General features: G+C 39.9%; 1 pseudogene; it reads left to right on the top strand.

Moving 5' to 3' along the window:
- Window positions 1–1,332: 1,332 nt before the first annotated feature.
- LOC133239092 (large ribosomal subunit protein eL39-like) lies at window positions 1,333–1,490 on the top strand (annotated as a pseudogene).
- The last annotated feature ends 6,036 nt before the right edge of the window (window positions 1,491–7,526 follow it).

Genomic DNA, 7,526 nt, shown 5'->3' on the forward strand with positions numbered 1-7,526 from the left:
GACATTACTTGGAATCAGTTTGAGCCTTTTGGATCTTGCTATTAATCTTTATTAGGTACGACCATGGCAATGTTTAATCTGGGACTCATTTTGCCCTGCTACTAGGGCAAAACTCCTGAGTACACTAACCATTGCCCTATAAATTACAATGTTTTTCCATTTGTCTGATAAGAGCGAGAACTATTCCTGGCTCTGCATGAGCTCTGGACAGTATTACCTCTAATCTTTTTTAACACTTTTTGCCCTGGTCTCTAATAGTTTCTTTACACACATGCTGATTGGGGCTCAGGTGAAGAAGCCAGGGGTCTCTAGAGTTCCCTACAGAACTCTAGAACTTCTGGAATTCCTTCTCTGGAATTCCTTCTCTGTGAAGTTCTCTCTAACCTAGCCCTCTGCTCTGTGAACTCTAGTCACCTTGGCCCTCCTGATTTCTCAACTCTGTCTTCTAAATTCAGGCCACAGTGCCCCATCTGGGGGTCTCCTCTGCCTACAACGCCTGGAAACTCTCCAGGCAATAACCTGGGACAATTGCGGGGCTCATCTTACTTGTTTCCTGTCTCTTAGGGATCATTCATCTTCACTGTCCAGCATCCAGTGTCTTGAAAACTACTGCCTTAAATATTGTGCTCAGTCTTTTTGTTTTCGTAAATCCAGTCCCTGTTATCCTCTCCAAGCTGAAAGTGACTACTTTTAATATAGCATAGTTAGGAATAGCTATATTACAGTAGAGCAAAATACGAGTGGTGAAATTCTTAACACATTTTTGTAATTCCTAAACTTGACATGAAAACGGTGCTTGTATCATATGTATGTGAATATCTACTCTAAGTCAGCCACTATGGTAGACCAAATATGTTTATATTGTACTTTAAATATCCATTATCATAAATTTGTAAACTAAAAATGACAACTTTAAATAATAAAAGATAAAATACAAAAAATATATGACATCCAGTTAGTGAATGGCAGAGAAATGATGGAATAAACTCAGACCTATCTAACTTCAAATCTTGCCACCCTTTCAGAAAGATATGCTACCACCAATGTGTTCATTTGATGAGCTGTTGAAATGATTATTATGTGTCTAGACTGTGGCAGACTTTGTGATAACAGAGATGATACAAAAGAGAGCATTGTCCTGGCACGCAAGTGACTTATAGGCTGTTATAGAATGGGACACAAATGTGAAATAACTGGAGAAAAAGGAGTTGCTAGACCATGTTCTATACTTCTGAATGAAAGCGAGTGAGGGAAAGACAAAAAAAAAGAAATTTATAAATTGGTACCTTCTCACCCTTTCTCTCCCATCGTGATATGTGCAGTTGACTCTTCCTTGTCATCTTCTACAGGACTTTTAGGATCAAGAGATTCCTGGCCAAGATACAAAAGCATAATTGTCCCATTCTCAGATGGATTCAGATGAAACTAATAATAAAATCAGGTTCCATTCCAAGAAGAGACATTGAAGAAGAACCAAGCTGGGTCTATGAGGAATTGCACATTCAATGGCATGCATATTTATGCTGTATCCAATTCACTAATGCCTTACCATATCAAGCTGAAAATGTCACCACTATCTGGAAATTTGCACGTTTTCTTAGGAAAATGATTTTTCTCTTTCTCTTTATGCTTCTTCACTAGTTTGGTTCCACAATAATACATGAAAACATATATTTGGAAAAAAAGAAATTGATGTATTTCCCTTTTTGCCTTTCAGCTGTGATTTTTGGCCTGAAGTTGTGCAACTCTCTGATGAAGAGTTATGTCCTCCTCATTAAAACAAATGTCTTCTTTTTTATTAGAAAACTATGTTCACTAAGTTTGACCCATTTGGGGGACCCTCAGTGTCTCTGGGAAAAATAAAAGTGTTCAGTGACCTTGCAGATGGAGCTACAATTGGGTATATCAAAAGGAAAGAATAAAAGGAAGACAGGGACAGGAAGAAACAAGTAAAAGATAGAAGTTGACTCAGCAGATTAATGTTACCATGGATCAAATCTAGAACATTTTAATAAGCATATTGCCTGGAATTTAAAATATAAAAGCAATTGTTCAATAAAACAAAAACTCAAAACAGACAGCTGAAAGGGCTCATGGAAGATGAGACCACAGAAAGAGTTGAAATGCTGTCCTCAGGAGAGAAGTAGAGAGAAATAGCACACCATTACAAAAGGAAGGTCATGTTGGGAGCAGCACAAAGGAGACTAGACATGGCTGAAAGTTCACTAGAAACATAGGCAATAGACTTAAGGAAAAAACAAGCAAATGTGAATAGAAATCCACAAAAAAATTAACAAGATATGGATACAAGTTAAAATGGAAAGATTAAATAAATCCAACATATTTAAAATTAGTGCTCCTAAAGAACAGAGAATAAAATTATTCTTACACATGTGACATACAAATAATATTTAATTAGATACAGATATGTGTACACAATTTTTTTAGAAACAGAAGAAGCATTGCATATATAGATCAAAAAGTCATCCCATGTCCCTGGAAATTTTGATGAAGAGTGGTCATCACCAAAATGAAATTCAAACAAGTGTCTGCCAAGGTATGAATGGATAAAGTATATGTGTGATACGTGTGTGTGTGTGTGTGTGTGTGTGTGTGTGTGTGATGAGAAAGAAGGAACTCCTGCCATGTGTGATAATAGGGATGGACCTTGAGGGCATTATGCTAAGTGAGATGTCAGACATGCTTGTGTGCTAAGTCACTTCAGTCATGTCAGACCCTGCAACCCTATGGACTGTAGCCCACCTGGCTCCCCTGTCCACGGGATTCTCCAGGCAAGAATAATGGAGTGGGTTGCCATGCCCTCCTCCAGGGGATCTTCCCAATCCAGGGATCTAACCCTAGTTAGATCCTACCTAACTAATCCTAGTTAGATCTGCATTGGTAGGCAGATTCTTTACTGCTAGCACCATCTGAGAAGTCCGAGATGTCAGACAAAGACAAATACTACTGTGTAATATACCTTTTATGTGGAATCCTAAAAAGCTGAACTCATAAAAACAGAGTAGGATGGTCATTACCAGAGGCTGGGGGAAGGAGAAACTGGAAAAATGTTGTTTGATGGTTCAAACATGCAACTAGTAGATAAATAAGTTCTAGAACTGTAATGCACAGCATAGTGGTTATAGTCAACAATACTGTATTAGAAACTTCAAAGTTGCTAAGAGATTAGATCTTAATTATTCTCACTACAAAAAAGAAATACTTCTATGTGATGTGATAGAAGTGCTAGCTAATGCTACCATGGTAATTATACTATGGTTTATAAGTGCATCAAATCAACACATTGTACACCTTAAACTTATATGTCAATTATAAAAAATGAAATTCAAACAAAATACTGGATTTCAAAAATTAAGAATTCTCTGCACAACCAGGCAAAATGATTATATAAATCAACTCATCTCAGACTCTCTTCCCCAGTAAGAGTCAATCTAGAAAACAATAGAACAAAGCCTAAAAGTCTCCACAGAAATAAAGAATGAGACCAGAAATTTTATCCCCAGCCAAATCAACATTCTAGTCTAAAGATAAGAAACATCTCTGAACATGCATGAACTCTGGGAATATAATCCCTATGAGACTTCTAGAACTTTCTAGAAGATTCTCAAGAGCAAAATTCAACCTGAATAGAGAAACTCTGGATAAACTTAATCTGACTAGGTAAGGTTGTAAAACTGAAATAAATATGGGGTTATAGTTACAGAACAGAATGTAAATGTTCAACAAGCCCTGACAAAGTGGAAATGATAGAACAAAGTTGGGATAGAAAAGAAGAGGAAAAAATTGGGAAATAGTGTGCTGCTGCTAAGTCACTTCAGTTGTGTCCGACTCTGTGCGACCCCATAAACGGCAGCCCAGCAGGCTCCCCAGTCCCTGGGATTCTCCAGGCAAGAACACTGGAGTGGGTTGCCATTTCCTTCTCCAATGCATGAAAGTGAGAAGTGAAAGTGAAGTCGCTCAGTCATGTCCGACTCTTAGCGACCCCATGGACTGCAGCCCACCAGGCTCCTCCGTCCATGGGATTTTCCAGGCAAGAGTACTGGAGTGGGGTGCCATTGCCGGAAATAGTGTAAACACCTTCAAAGCAGGTAAACCAAGTAACAGAATTCTATATCAAGAACCATGAAGAAAAGCTTTTACTTTGCATGCAAGCTAACAAGTTATTCTTCCACGGTTCCACTGATGCTTACAGAAAGCCTGAGACTCCTGGGTTGGAGGCAAAGCAACATGAATCTCAAGCTCACTTCAGTTCCCCTGTCCCCCAGACTCTATGGGGACAATGCAGAGCTGCCTGAATCAATGCTGTGCATGCAGCGGGTCTGCATCACAGCTGAGAAACCCAGGGTGTAGGGAACCCCAATCTTTTATAAGGGGTCTGCTGGAAAACCTGCCAAAACTTTGCCCCAAAGGGAGACATTATCTTTAGTGTTGTGGGCAGCAAATAAATCTTTCTCCTGCCTATAATCATTATAATCAGAAAGTAGATGAAAAGGGGGCAAGTTGAGAGGAAGATGAAGTGTACTGATTTCACTGCAGTTCATAATAAGGAGTAGATGGTACTAACTAAAAACTGTGAGAGTAAATATAAAGAAACAGCCCAGATATACTGGCAGCATAAGAGGGAAGGCATGCAGCATCATTTGCAAAAGCAAAAACCCCTATTTAACCTTGAAGTTTCAGCTAAAATGTCAGTTCTCTACAGAGGCCTCTCCTGAACACCAGACCAAGTTTGCGGTCCTTGGTATCATCTCTCATAGCTGCCAAGGTCACAGCTAGTGAGTGGTGGAGCTGAGATTCAGGCCTAAAATTGTTCATGCTCAAAGTCTGCACTCATAGTAACCATCTCTGCAGGCCACTGACTGATGCATCTAATTGTATTCCATTCACACCTGATAGCAGAGTTTTGTCTAGGCCTCTCAGCTTTCATACATATAAGGCTTAATTCTCCAATGCCTTGTAATAGTTGAGACATATCTTATGTGTCCTGAGCATGGGCCCCAGGGCCTAGCAGAAAACAAGCATGTTTTAAAATCATTCAATAAATAATATGGAACACAAATGAACATTTGGGGAGCCCAACTAAATACCTATTGATCACCCTGCTTTGCAGCACACGAGTAGCAGTTTGAAGGAGAAAAGCCAGGACCAACTCTATCTCCTGGTCCTAAGCACTAGATCATTATCTGTCTCTAATGAATTATGTGTGAAATTCCTGAGGTTATAAGGGGAAACCACACACAGTCCTTGAAATAGCTTTCAAGGGTGAATAATGAATGCTCTATATTTAATGCATGAGAATGCAACATGCAGAAAATTGCACGAGAGGTCAAACTCCCATTCCTTGCAACAAGAGATCTTTCTATCTTCCCACCAATAAATGAATCACTGATCATTAAATATTTTAAAACATCTAAACAGGATCCATAAAGCCTGGGTTTCTCTGATCTCTTTGCTTCAAGCCTTCTCCTAACCATGAGCATCATCGCCTAATTAAGTGATGTCATGGATTTTTTGCCTTTCTGAAAAGTGGGCACCACAGCTCTACTCCCTATAAAACTGGCTACCATGTTGCAATTTGAGGAAAAGTAAATCTCACCATCATGATGATAGAATGTGCAGTTGAAGCCAGGATAGAGATGGCTCCGAGAAAATGGAATCTTTGACAGCATAATTTTAACCCTGTCAAATTATTCAGCTTTTTTCTTAAAAGTCACATAATATTCCACACAGATATTACTTTTGCCATCAAATATCACTTTGGTAAAAGTTAATAATTTAGGAACTTTTACATATCTTTTATAAAGGGCTCATACAACAAATGCATGAGATGCATAACCTGTGAGTTTTGTGTGATTGCGTCAGTCAGCATCATTAACATAGGGGATGTAGAGGCTGGGTGAGACTATAGCATTGTGGGTGTCTTCACTGGGGCTCCAGTTTTTCCACGCAGTTGCCCAGTTTACAGCTATGTGTAGAGGGAGAGAGGACGAAGGGTACCTTGACACAGTCAATGAAGCCTTTGTTTTTTTTGAAACCTCAGAGTGATAACTCTGGGCTATATTCTATATCTCTCCAGTACATCTCTCACTCTTGGGATTATCTCCATGGCAACCAGGAATGCATCCACAACCTTGAGGATATATCTATCTGCCTTTCTGCTTTCTTGGGGTTAACTTTGTTAACCTAAGTGTGTCAAAACATGAATGGTTTCCAGCGCACTTTTGAATTAACTTAGTGATACATTATGAAATCCTGGGAATCAAGCTGCCCTTTTTCAAACCCATGAGATGCAGTTTGTTAACTGTGAGCCAGTTAGCCTCAGTGACACTCAGCCTCCTTTCTCATGTGTACAGTGAGGATAGAAATATAAGAATATTAGGAGGATTAGATGGATTTTTTGTAACATGTGAAAATAAAACCTAGGATCATAATTGGTCTTTAGGAGTGCTCCAAAAATGTCAGCTCCATCGTTGGAGAGCATCCCTTTAGCTGTATAATGTGATTTAATGGGCATGGCAGGTGTGTCCCAGGCTTTTACTCTCTGCTGCTGCTGCTGCTGCTAAATTGCTTCAGCCGTGTCCGACTCTGTGCGACCCCATAGACGGCAGCCCACCAGGCTCCCCTGTCCCTGGGATTCTCCAGGCAAGAACACTGGAATGGGTTGCCATTTCCTTCTCCAGTGCATGAAAGTGGAAAGTGAAAGTGAAGTCGCTCAGTTGTGTCCGACTCTTCGCAACCTCATGGACTGCAGCGTACCAGGCTTCTCCGTCCATGAGATTTTCCAGGCAAGAGTACTGGAGTGGGTTGCCATTGGCTTCTCCACTTTTACTCTCAAAGGTTTCCAAATCCTCTTCTTTTTGAAGATATTGATAGCGCCTTCCACAGTGCAATAAGTCAATTACATTTCCCAGTTGAAATGAGTCTGTGGCTCATCTCAGAAGCCTGGTGGAAAAAAATTGGGGACATCCAGATTAGAGAAACCTGTGGTGAAACATAGGTTAGAAAACAGCCAGCCTCACACACTGAAATCCAAATACATTGATGGTTGAAGAGAATTGGCTTTAATTACCAAAATACCCTTGTGTAAATTGCCTCTCTGTTTGAGAAAATGAGCTTGAAAGGGATTGATGAAAACCACTTCTTTCCTATCTTCAGATCTTCAGAGGTGGAAGGAATAAAGCCCACCTCTCACCACACCACCTAAAAGGAAACTGGAATGGCCAGTTTTCTTCTGGGAATTTGACAAAGGAAACCTGAGTGAATGGTTCTGAATGGTCAGCTGTTCCACAAGAGATGCCTCACGATGAGACTCAAATTACAATTAAATCCAGTCCAGCCTCCCAGATGTCCACTAACTGAAGCAAAACCTTTTCTGTAACAAATGGCAGAGCTAAAGTTTGTGTGCTGGATTCTTTTAAATGTTTCTATATTCCAATTAATAACAAAATCAGTAGTAATTCCTACCTTTCCCCCGTGCACACCATCTAACCTGATCAAACCCATTA

Source organism: Bos javanicus, chromosome 26 (genome assembly GCF_032452875.1).
Source record: "Bos javanicus breed banteng chromosome 26, ARS-OSU_banteng_1.0, whole genome shotgun sequence".
NCBI lineage: Eukaryota > Metazoa > Chordata > Mammalia > Artiodactyla > Bovidae > Bos > Bos javanicus.